Source organism: Equus asinus, chromosome 19 (assembly GCF_041296235.1).
Source record: "Equus asinus isolate D_3611 breed Donkey chromosome 19, EquAss-T2T_v2, whole genome shotgun sequence".
Classification (NCBI taxonomy): domain Eukaryota; kingdom Metazoa; phylum Chordata; class Mammalia; order Perissodactyla; family Equidae; genus Equus; species Equus asinus.
Genome location: NC_091808.1, coordinates 24,561,171 through 24,573,603, shown reverse-complemented (window position 1 = coordinate 24,573,603; position 12,433 = coordinate 24,561,171). Strand labels below are relative to the sequence as shown.

At 36.0% G+C, this 12,433-nt stretch overlaps 1 protein-coding gene across 21 annotated transcripts in view; it reads right to left on the bottom strand.

The window, feature by feature from the left end:
- Window positions 1-12,433, bottom strand: part of IKZF2 (IKAROS family zinc finger 2) — a 158,451-nt gene that overhangs the window by 131,135 nt on the left and 14,883 nt on the right. Inside the window, exon 1 of one of the 21 annotated variants that reach the window (XM_070489793.1) lies at window positions 10,559-10,646. The exons of the other annotated variants lie outside the window; for them this stretch is intronic. The gene's annotated coding sequence lies outside the window, so the exon portion shown is untranslated. Of the gene's footprint in view, window positions 1-10,558; window positions 10,647-12,433 lie in introns of those variants that run through there. 21 annotated transcript variants of the gene reach the window in all.

Sequence of the window (12,433 nt, the reverse complement as noted above, 5' to 3'; positions counted from 1 at the left end):
CTCCCAAGTAAGCGTTTGATTCACCAGAATTATTTTCAGTGGTGAGATGAATGACACGGGTACACGTACACACACACACACACACACACACAAAGTTGTAGCCCCAGAAGAGAACTTGGAAGCCTGCTGGGTTGTTCTGTTTTGTTTCATTTTACTGAGGAAGATTTGCCCCGAACTAACATCTGTGCCAATCTTCACCTATTTTGTATGTGGGTCACCGCCACAGCATGGCTGCTGACGAGTGCTGTAGGTCCACAGGAACCGAACCTGGGCTGCCAAAGGGGAGTGCACCGAACTTAACCACTAGGTCATGGGGCCAGCCCCAGAAGCCTGCTATTTTTAAATGCGATTTTACAGGCAAAAAGCAAAGGATGGATTAGCTACATCCTCAAACCACCATTCTGAGGAAGGAAGAAAGGGAAAGAGGTACAACTTTGTTCTACCTCAGGATTCTCTTTGAGTCAAACAACAAGCCCAGGTCCTCGGTAAACCTCCAGCAAATTCTTTAACAGACTGCCAACAATCTAGTTCTTGGGACAGACTGGGAGCTGCAAAACTACACAACACATTTGGATCCAGCATAATATTTCATGAAAAACATATATGTCATGCAACGAAACTTCTCTGCTCTCAAGTATATTTCAGTTTCCCATGGGAGTAAAACACAGGGCAAGTCCAAACCTAGTAGTTTCCTGAAAAAGTATGCAAGAAAACAAAGAGTACTTGACTTTTCTCAGGAGTAGACAGGCTTTGAGTTTCCAGGCAATTCAACTTGCTTATCAACTGACAAGCTCAGAGATCTCCACCAGTCGTGGAAAGGAGAAATCGGGTCCTACAAGTGCCTTATCAGCTTACACCTTATATAAGGTACCCCTTATACCTCACCTAGCACCTTAAATATAATTAATCAAGTAATTTTTGGTAAAGCCTTATTTTTCTTTCTGTATTCTTTGCTTGCTATTTCTACTCTTTAGATACACACTCTTTTCTCCTAAAAGAATTGCTGCTACATGAATGGCTAGGTTTCATGGTATAACAATTAAGATTTTGTTACCCTCTGAAACTTTATTGAAGTGCTATGCTAAATATCTTGGAAGGGCTTCATATGTGATTTACCAAGGTGGATAGGTGAAATAACTGCTACATCTTCTACTGTAGAGTATTTAATATTTGGGAGTTTTTACTTAACATCAATGATCAGTCTGTTGCCATTAACTCTGCCTCAAAACATGGACCCCAAATGAAATCTTTCCTTCTTCCTTTCTCCTACTTCTTAACAGAGTTTTTAATTATAATTTCTCCCAGGTGCTAAAATAGAAATGTTCTTCAGGGACAGAAATTCAACACACATTCCCACCCACAAACATATGAAATAATGTTTAAGTAACCATAATTAAGAAATGCCAAATATCCCTAGGTACTACTTCCCCCATCAGATTAACCAAAACTGATAAAATTCAGTTTTGTCGAAGGTGATAAAACAGGGAGTCACAAACTACTTGTAGTGTAAATTGGTAACCTTTTCAAAGGGCAATTTGACCACACTTTAGCCACCAAAATGGTCACTGCACAGACTTCTTGACATAGCAAATCTATAGTCAAGTATCCTGAGGTAAATGGGTGGAAAAGGCCTTTCACTGTAACACTGTTTATGTAACAGCAAAACCCAGAAAGAAACTTCATGCTCATCAGTGAAGGACTCGTTAAGTATCCTCAACATATAATAGAATTATATGGACCCAAGAACAAAGTGTTGATATAAAAAATGAAATCCTTAAATGAAAAATCAAGCTACTAAGCCAGTATGCAGAGAGTAATCCCATTTGTATTAAAAGAAAAGGAAAAAATATTAGACGTAGAGGTCTATATTCTCACTGAATTAGCACTATACTGAATGTGCTAGAATATGCTGAAAAATTATGGAATGACAATTAAAAAACTGAAGACCGGGATGATATGGGCAGTGTGGCTTTTACTCTTCATTTGATATCCTTCTCTACTGTTCTAACTTTATACTCTGTTCCTATATCACTTTTATTTAGAGTCTTTCTTTAGACGACTCTTCTGCCCTCGACCAGGGCAGAATTTTGTAACGTTGGCCACATCCCCTGTGGGACGAAGCTCACCAACCACACCCCATCATCCCAGCACTAACATGCCCTAACACCAAAGTCCCAGCTCGGAACTTGCGTAATTGATGGTTTCAGAGCTGACATTTCCCCCACTACTCTTCTTCTTCTCCACATCCTTATGTTAATTGGGCTGATTTCAGTCTCTCTTTCTCTAAAATATAAGCTCTTCTGAGAGCAGGGTCAATGTCATCTAATCCCGGCTTACCTGAATGGCATCTAGCACAGTGCTGAGTATGGACCAGTAATAAGTAAATTTCAGATTAGTTTTTTATCGGAGGATTATAGCTTTAAGGTTAAAACTTTATTTTAAAGGGAAGAACCTACCACTTTCCGACAACACAGATTTGGGAATAAATCACCTCCACATTGCAGAAAGAAACACTGAGGCACTTTCAACTTACAAATAATTTGCCATCATTAAACAACGAAGTAAAAGATGAAGAAAGGAGACAGAAACATTAGAAGAGATCTAAATAAATTTTTTAATGTTAAGAAAATATGCAGCCTTCCATTAGGTAGGCCAAATGGGGCGTGAGAACACAAAGCAAAGTAAAAGAATCGGCTTGAAGAAAAAAAAATTATAATAATCCCCTCATTTCCAATAGTGTCAACTACAATTTCAAAAAAAAAAAAAGGCATTGGTTTCAGCTCTGGGTACACATTTATAACAGTGAATAGGAACTACACATCAGAATAGAATGATTATTGATTTCTTAATGGATTACTGCTGCACAAATTTACACTCACCAAAAAACCATCAATCTTTGGGTAATAATTATAAACCTATCACAGTACATACAGCATTCTGACTGAATTGAAACTTACCGCTATCTGCCGGGAAATGACCAATTTTCTATTTCTCCAGCGCCAACCACAATACAGAATGGTGAGCAGCTACTTACATCAAATGCTACTATAGGGCATGGTTTGTAACAGCCACAGCACGCACCATCTGTAAATTGCTGTGACAGAGCTAAACTCTCAGGTCCTGATGGACTTTTTTCTGATTATTCATTAGCTATAAAAACTGTAAATAAAGTGGACATAAGGCAGTTACACTTGTCAAAGACCTATCATTACTGGCAGGTTGTGGAGAAGAGGTCAAGGGTAAACAGTACATTAGCTGAAGTCATGCCGTTCAGGCTTTACATCCTAATTTCAAACCTCTCCCTAAATCTGCATCAGAAGCACCAAAACCACTAAGCTACAGAGGTGAGGTCTCTTTCTAAACCTTGAGTGTGTTCTCAGTGAACTGCATTTTTACTAAATACCAAGTGGAACGCTGTTACAATTAAGATATTATTTTCCAAAAAGAAAACCCCATTATGTCAGTTCCATCTGGCAGTCTTTAATCATTGGATAATGATGTGATCCAGCATTAATCAATTAAGTTTCTAATTCTTGTATTTTCCAGCTGTAGGGTTTAGATAACACCACTTCCTTCCAGATAGTTAATCCCATTCTGAACACGTTATTGATCTATATTATGCACATATAGTGATAGAATGAAGACAATCCAACCCAAATAAAAGTATTTTAGAATCAATAGTATACTTGTTTTCATTTTCTCTTCAGTTCTAGTTTATCATCAGAATTTTTGGTTAGATAGATCAATTTTCCTTTCTAAAAAATTATAATATGCAATTTTTCCACCCAATTAACTAATTTAAAAAATATGTATTTCCAAAACATCCTAGGAACTAAAGAAATGAGATTTGATTGTTTTCTTAAATTATTCTCTTTCCTAAGTACTAAGAGACTATTAAATTACCATGATAATCAACCATAATAATTAAAATACTATTAAGTATAATATAAAATCAAATAGAAAAGCTAAATAAAGTTCCATTATAAAGTAAAATAGATTTGTGAAACACCACAATAGACTTGTGAAACAGTGAAATTTGTGGACAGCAAACCTGTTATTTGTCTGTTTGTTTAATAGAAGAGAATGTTCTAAATGTTATTAACAATCAAGTCAGAAAAATAAACTTATTTTCTAGAAGGCAAGAGATAACTTTAGACTGAGTTGATATTACTTATATTTCAAGTAATATCATAGGAACCACACCTACTAAGTATAAAAACCATAAGCAAATATTTACAACCCACACACAATAATAAATAATTGTGCCAGAAAATGAGCCAAGAGCTTTATGTGAGTTATTGCATTTATTTCTTAAAACCTTATGACAGGTAATATTTATAGCTGAAGGAACTGAATGTAGAAAATCAAGGAACATTTCCAAGGCTACAGACTTGAAAAATAGTCGAATATTAGCCATTCCCTAAAGTTCAACCTCAGAGTAAGGAGCAGAACCAAGACTTGAACTCACATATATGTAACTTGCAAGTCAGTCCTCCTAACCACTTCCATTGGGCCTCACTCCAAAGCATAAGAACAGCCACACCCAGAGGAGCTGCTATGTTCCAGAGCAGACAAGTACCCTATATTTGCTGTAAATGGAGTAAATAAACAAATAGATGAAAAGAAGGAATGAGCATATTATGTAAGGGAAGGAACGGCAGACCAAGAGCCAGAAGACAAGGTTTTAAATTGCTGTTCTAAATTCCCCATGTGACGTTGGGCCTCAATATACAGATTTCTAAAGTACAGCCTTGGAATGGATATTACAGTATAAAATACTGTGTTTGTATCAAGGTGTGTGCGTGTGCGCACACACACACACAATTCTACTGATGGAAGGGACAGCATAGCAATTCAGTTGGTCCTTCAGCCCACATTTATTATCTACCATGTTCTGGCTCTATTCTGGGTGTTGAAGCTCCATCAGTGACCAAGACATACGTTCCTCAAGTGTGTGTTGGGAGAAGAGACAAATTACATAATTTCAGATACTATTAGGTATAATAAAGAAAATAAAATAAGTAATGTCACAGAATGCCTGAGAGGAGTTTATTTTCCTAAGGTGCACAGAAAAAGCCTCTCCCAGGAGACAATCATTGAGATAATAAAAGAAGAAGCCTTTCAGGAAAAGTTATGAAGAAGATTGTTCCAAAGAGAAGGAACAGAAAGTACAAAGACCCTCAAATGGGAATGAATTTGCAATGTCCAAGGTGAAGAAAGATGGAAGGTATTTTGAGAGTTCAGAGAACAAGATGAATGGTGGAAGAGGAGGTCATAGATGGAGGCAGGAGCCACATCCTTTATGATCTTGTAGACTTTGGAAAGGAATTTAAATTTTATTCTAGTCTCAACAGAAAACGTTTTTCTTTAAAGCAATGGTTTGTTATAATCTGATTTAGGTTTACAAAGTTTAGCTTTGGCATTGGGTGGATTATGGGGCAGAGAGTAGCAAGAATGGAGACAGGAAGACCAGGTATAAGTTTTTGCAATGTTTTAGGCTTAGGGGACTAGGAAGTGATGGTAGCTCAGACTAAAGTTGTAGGAGTGAAGATGGTGAGAACTGTATAAATTCAGGATGTATTTTAGAAGTAGAGCCAATGGTTTCTGATGAACTGGAGGTGGAGTTTGAAGAAGTACCAAATACAGATTTGAAAGTCAAAGAATCTGCAGGATCTAAAGAAACATACTGAGAAAGAGAGAAGAGGACCTGCAGATGGAGACATAAGGGCTGCTAACAGATAAAGGTGAGCAATACCAAATGTTTACCATTCACCAAGTAATTGGCCGCCACTGATTACAACACTTCCAATGAAGCCACAGCTTCTATCTCTTCGTCTTAGATAGGGGAAGTAGACGCTTCTCACTTTTCTATCAAAAGCTTCTAGCTTTCTGATTTCAACTAAAGTGATCATTTCCTTGATCTCAATAGCTAGTAATCTAGAAAATCAAAACATGTAAAAATAGAAACTTGGAAATAAATACTAATTACCAAGCCCAGGATCTCTCATCAGGAGCAAACTTCAAAGCAGGAGAGCATTTTAAAGCAATAAAATGCTTCATGATAAAATGATGCATACAATTAATAGGCATCAAATACCAGAGTTGTGCCCAACCAGATATATGACCCTTAAAATATAGTAATAATCAAAATATCCATGAAGTCCCCCTTTGAAAAGCAAGGATCTGGGGGGATGCTGACGTTTCCCACCATCCTGAAGAGCCATCCAAGTCGGTAACAATGCACTTCAATTGATTAAAAACAACCTTGCTAGCAGCTAAAAGTGTTTTACACTCACACAATAAAGAAAAAAAACAGCAAGTAGAGAACTACAGATTGAGTACCACAGAGGGTTCTTTTCAGCATAAAAATGCAGATGACCTGTTATCATTAAATGTCTACTATACAGATTCAAACCTTTTCAGTTCAATTGGGATTAAGTACATTGCTTTCTATATATGCCAGTTTAATGTTATGGGCTTAATTTACAGAACCTTATGCCAAGCAAACTACACTTCAGGATCTTCCAAATAGCATACGATTTTGTTCTAATGTTAAAGAAAAAAATGGAAAACCAAAAGTAGAGAAGCAATAAAAGATTATTTCTTAAGAAGATGACCTGGTACAATATAAACATTGAGAAGACTTGGTATTCTCCAACCTATTAAATACACTGCCTTATTTCTTGTAGTTATAGGAATCATTACAAACATATGTTTGTAAAACTAGATAAGGACTGCTCATCTAAAATTGCTTGGACACATTTAAACAATATTTCAAGAAAAGATTTAGATAAAAAACCCAAAAAAACTTTCTTAAAGGTTGTGTATCTGATCCTAGGTACTGTTATAATAATTACATCATGGACAAATGTGATAATTATCACAACTGCTCTAAGAAAATTGAAGTCTGGCCTCACAACCAGCATAAAAAGAACTATGTACAGTTTCCAGCACGAGCCATTTGATTCACAGGTTTTTAAACGATCTTTGGGATTTAGCTACTGGATAAGAGTTGACTAAAAACAGCAGTATTGCATCCCATTTTAATGTGTATCTACTAAACAGCCAAGTTATGATGTGAGAGATCCTGGGGCAGGGAGATTAGAAATAGTCAGTCAAAATAATAATAATAGTAATAACAACTTTAAAACTATAAACTTTCTCAACAATACCTCTTACCTCATACTTCTTACCAACAAATAACCAAAACGTCCTGCAGCAAATTTCAATTCTTTTATTCTTTATATATATATATATAATCTTATATATATACATATATATAATTTTTTTTAAATCAAGATTCTCTACAGCTCTTTTAAAGTCTTTTATAAAATCTATCTCTATATTCTAGAGTGCCACTGACCTGAAGAGACGTGTTTTTAGGAAGCCGTGTGAAGCTTCTAAGTACTTGAAGCTTTTAGTCCACTGTGGAATTCTGCTTGAATGAGTGTCGGGAACAGTGCTAGGAGTCTAAGCTAGCACTAACTTTAGACCATTTATTCTAAAACTGTCTTATGGGTAAAAAGACCAGCTGGGTGATTTGGTCTCTGGTACCTCAGCACACGCAGTGCTGAGGTGACCAAACCTGTGGGGTTAATCTGAGTAATGAGCTACAGGACTGACTACCCGAGAGAGGTCTCTGATGGGCCCAGTCAGATAAGCAACACAGATGAACTCAAAATGTATTTAAAAGTTAATAGGCAACCTTCTTAACTGAGAGACTACCATGTATAAGGCAGTGTGCTAGCAAGCTTCTGTGAAAAGGAAAAACTAATATTTCTTGAATTATTTCTCGAAATGTCTTAGGCTTTAGAAGCTATTCTAAAGTTATTTTATTAATCCTCACAACAACCCCAAGAGACAAGCACTAACTTTCCTTATTTGAAAAATGAAGAAATGAAGACTAACACACAGCACAGCCAAGATAGAAATCCAAGTCTGTCCAGCTCTGAAGTCCTGCTCTGTCCCCTGCCCTCAGGCTGCTAAGGTTACTGTCATTTTCCCTGCCCTCAAGGAGATTCCAGTCCTACAGCGGAGATAAGACGTACACAAATAATGGAGTAATGATAAAACAAGATAGGAAGTGATAAAGGCTTCCTAGTTTTTAGAGAAGAAATTGCTTCCGGATAAAAAGGATCATTTGGTTAGAAAGACTGACTGCACCGTCACTATGCTAATAGTAACTCTGACCCAAGAAAAGTTAAACTTCAAATTTGTATCTTTAAATGATCTCATTAGGATTTACAAAGATTTCTGTACCTTTTAACCAAATGACCTACGAGTAGCCTGTTTATATGCACCCTGATAAAAATCTTTTTAAAACAAGATCCACTTTTCTCCTTGATTGTTCACAGGGTAAGAAGAAAAAATGGACATTACTGGGGTCTGATGCATAGTTCTGAGAATTCCTGATAAGCACAGAGAGATGCGTTATGATATAGATACACAGCACGTACCATGAGTATGGAAATTCATGCAACTTCAGGACCATACTGGGAATTCACTCACGAGTACACCTAGTATACAAGTAAACAAGTCCCTGCTCAAAGATCATTCACTGGGCCATTCATTCATGGGCTGGGCCAGGATGGAAGGGAGGCAGACCGTGCAGTCAAGTCCTGCCACCAAAGGCATCTTCTGAACTGCCGTCCTCAAATGAAACGCGTTACTACTGCACAATTACCATTTCAATTCTATCCCTCACAAACAGAGCAGGTTTATTTGTGATTTGCTTTAATTAGGTAATTTTAGTTTCATTTCGTCAGTAATTGATTTGAATACAACAGAATTAATAATTGCCTCATATCTTCACACACATTTCTTTTCAAACAAGGACTATCTGATACCACTCAGACGAAGAGCAAAAATAGCCAGTCCAGTGACATAGATATCTTGTGTTTTACTGGCAATGCTTGGGACTACTTTTTTTTATTATTGTTGATTAAAAGCAGACGAAAAGCATGTTCTTCCTAGACAACTATTTGATATAAGATGTTTGTGGGACCTGTTTTTTAGTTATTTGATTCAAGTTCTTCTCATACTCTTTTTATCTAACAATAAAATAATAGCTACCATTCTGGGGAACGTACTACGCGCCACTCACCATTCTAGAGGCTTACATATACTATTTCTAATGCTTGCCATTCCTCTGACAAGGTAGATATCAATGTCCCTGTTTCACAAACTGAGACTCCAAGAGATGAAACATCTATCTAGGGGTCACACATTTGTTATACATAAGGGCTCACTTTTTTATACTACAGAGGGAGGGGAGAGGAAAATTCATTCAATGCTGTAATTTTTTAAAATATATATTTATTATTTTCTACTAACAAATAAAATGCTTAAGTAATGCCTGGAAGAGTAGATTCCTCCGAGACTGTTTAAATAAATATTAAGTTCAAGTTTTAATGAACACATTGTATGCACATTGTATGTTAGATGTGAAAGCATGGGCAATAGCATAAAGTATCTCTACAAATAAAATGTTACTTTTAATAGGCTTAAAAACAGTTTGTTTTCTTAGGCAAGTTAAACATATACCCTGATCTTGTTTTTATTATTTATGGGCTTAGCAAATCTTTCCTTCAACAATAATACACGTGTAAACTTCATCTCATGTCTGATAAATTTTTACTGCAGTATTATCCAGGTTAATTTTAGAAGACTGTTCCAGTGAGTAAAAGCCAATCTGGGGACGCTACATCTCTGAAAAGAGTATGACCACAAGCAAGTCTCCTGAAACATTCGGTGCTTGTGTCTCAGATACTTTGGGAGGAAAATGGAAAAACAACAGATCAGAGAACAAAAACTGGATGCAAAACCCCATCTCCTCTGCTCAATATCAAGCTCCACCTTGCCACCTCTTCACTGCCAGCTCCCAAGAGGGGGAAAAAAAAAAAAAAGCAGAGAAAGTTCTTACTGTTTCTGGCAGGTCTATGGTGCTAACTCCCCAACCCCCTTTCCCACTGCAGTGGAGTAAAAAGGCAGCAGAGGGACAAGACCAAAGTTGACTGCATCAGTAATAATTCAGGAATATAACCAGTTAGGATCTCCCTCTCACACAGTGTGAATTACACAGCCACTTTTGCAAAAGACAACAGCAATCGATTAGTCCAAGATGGCCAGCAGTAACACGACTAGTTTACACAGCAAACAATCTGTTCCAGGTTTTTATACTTTTTTGTATTTTTATACTGCCTCAATCTGCCCATCTTTCTAGGCTGAAACTCTTAGGACCCCAGTTCTAACCTGTCTGCTCCCACCTTCCACATGGCCCTCCCCCAACCCCCTGCTTTCAGATATCTGAAGGAGGACACTTCTTCCTATTGCATCTCAGTATGTACCATTTATCTTCTACCAGAAACCATTATAGTCTTATTGCCACATTCCTCAGCATTCAAGGAGGTAGCTTCTTTGACTAATTATAAATTCAGATTTTTCTTTGCTTTCGGTAAGAAGAAAAAAAAAACGACAGAAAGATCCTATTTTTCATTTGTCCTATTCCTCTGTCTAGGAGATCTACGAACGCTAGTGAATTCTGTGACTCGTCCCTTACCTCCAGATTTGCCATTTTATTCTTTCTTTCTTCTCCAGCTAACTCTCTTCTGTGTTCTCTATACTTCACATCTCTACTCTTTTCCTCTCATATACCTTAAGTTATTTTCACAGGTCCTACCCACATTAGCAATATACCACAGCTGCCTTGCTAAAAACAGTGTATGTTTAAAAGTTTTAACGTAAGAAATCAGCAACACTCAATGGAGTTTTAAATTGATGAACATGAAAAGGAGACTACGGATCTTTTGAAAATGTAAACTTGATTATCATATACAAGGTAGAACAGAATATCCCAGTATAAGTTTTAACTCATTGTATTCATATTTCTTTTGGAACCATAATGTTACAATGTCCCGTTACCATTGCCAGAAGTACACTGACATGTACATTACTTAGTTTTCAGCATTCCATGCTATGAATGATTGTCACTCATAAAAAAAAATTCAGAGTATATGACTTTATTTGGAAATTCCACTGTATAACAGCAACTAAGAAAATACCTTATATTCAGACTAAATCTTAAATAATATTCAATAAGTCTGTAGACAGAACTTGTACATGAGAATAAAACCCTGACTTCAGTATTTATCATCAATGGCAGCGGTCCATTTTCATTAGTCTATAATATTACTGAAATTTCAAGGTTAAACCTATGTAATCAGAGCTATCATTTGCTCTCTTATTTAGCTTATTAGCTCTCTCATTAGCTCCGTACTCTGTTTAAGAAGATGGTTGACTGAATTAGTTTTTTTTAATTAGACAAGTAAAAGATCTTTTGCAAAAGATCCAAATAATGCAGAACTGTTAAGAATAAGCGACAAAACACCGTGTACCCTCACATACGCTGAAGTGGACCTTTATCAATGGTTTGATGTTTCCCTCTTGTCCTAAATTCTTCTTTGCATTCACATACATGCACACACACACTTTTAAAACATAAATGCTATTCTTGTAAGTACAGTTTTATGAAAGCAATTTTTTAGTTAACTATAGCTTCTCTGATTTGCTGAAAAAATAATCTCTCTTCAACTTTCTTACCAGCTATTGTACTCAAACTGGTACTATTGTACTCAACCTGGGACCAACTTACACTGCTCAAATTTATCAACATTTTTTTACTCAAACAGACTTACTGTGACAACATGTAAAAAAAAAAGAGTTTTAAATTGTGTTTTGTTTGGGGGCAGGAAGTGTTTCTTTTTTGTTTTTGCTTCCAAAAAACTGAATCCAAAAACTGTCATTAGGTCATTAATTTGTCACAGTTCAGACAGAAGGCAGTGTGTAATTCATATTTTGAGAGTTTAAAAACAGCAGATCACAGAAAATATCTCATATTTCTTTTCCTAGTTCTTAGTTAAGTCCAAACAAAATCTACTACTGCATTCAAATATTTTGCAAACATTCAGCAATATAATAGAATTCATCTTATATTCAAAATACTATATTTGAATCTGTTTTTAAAGTGTTTATAATTCTAAAGTAGTTTCTAAAAAATGATCAGGTACTGCTTACCTATTTTCAATGCCTAAAAATTCTTAAATAGCCAATTTCTAAGCCGTAGGTGATATAAGTATGACCTAAGCAATCTAATAGAAATAAATGGACCTATTTCAATCAGAAAATAAACATATCCTCAGCCCTAAAAGGTATAAAAATGCAACTTTTCAGTCAAAAAGGTAACAAATGTATTGAAAATAAGAAATCTATATTAGACCATCTGGAATAATAAAGATATTGACCTAAGTCTGACTAAAAGATGCGTAAGACATATCTTATTAAAGAAACATATTTCCTGAGGTAAATATTACTTGTTAAAAATGTATATGTTTTAAACAACAAGGATCTTTTTGAAAATTACCATAAAAGAAATGTT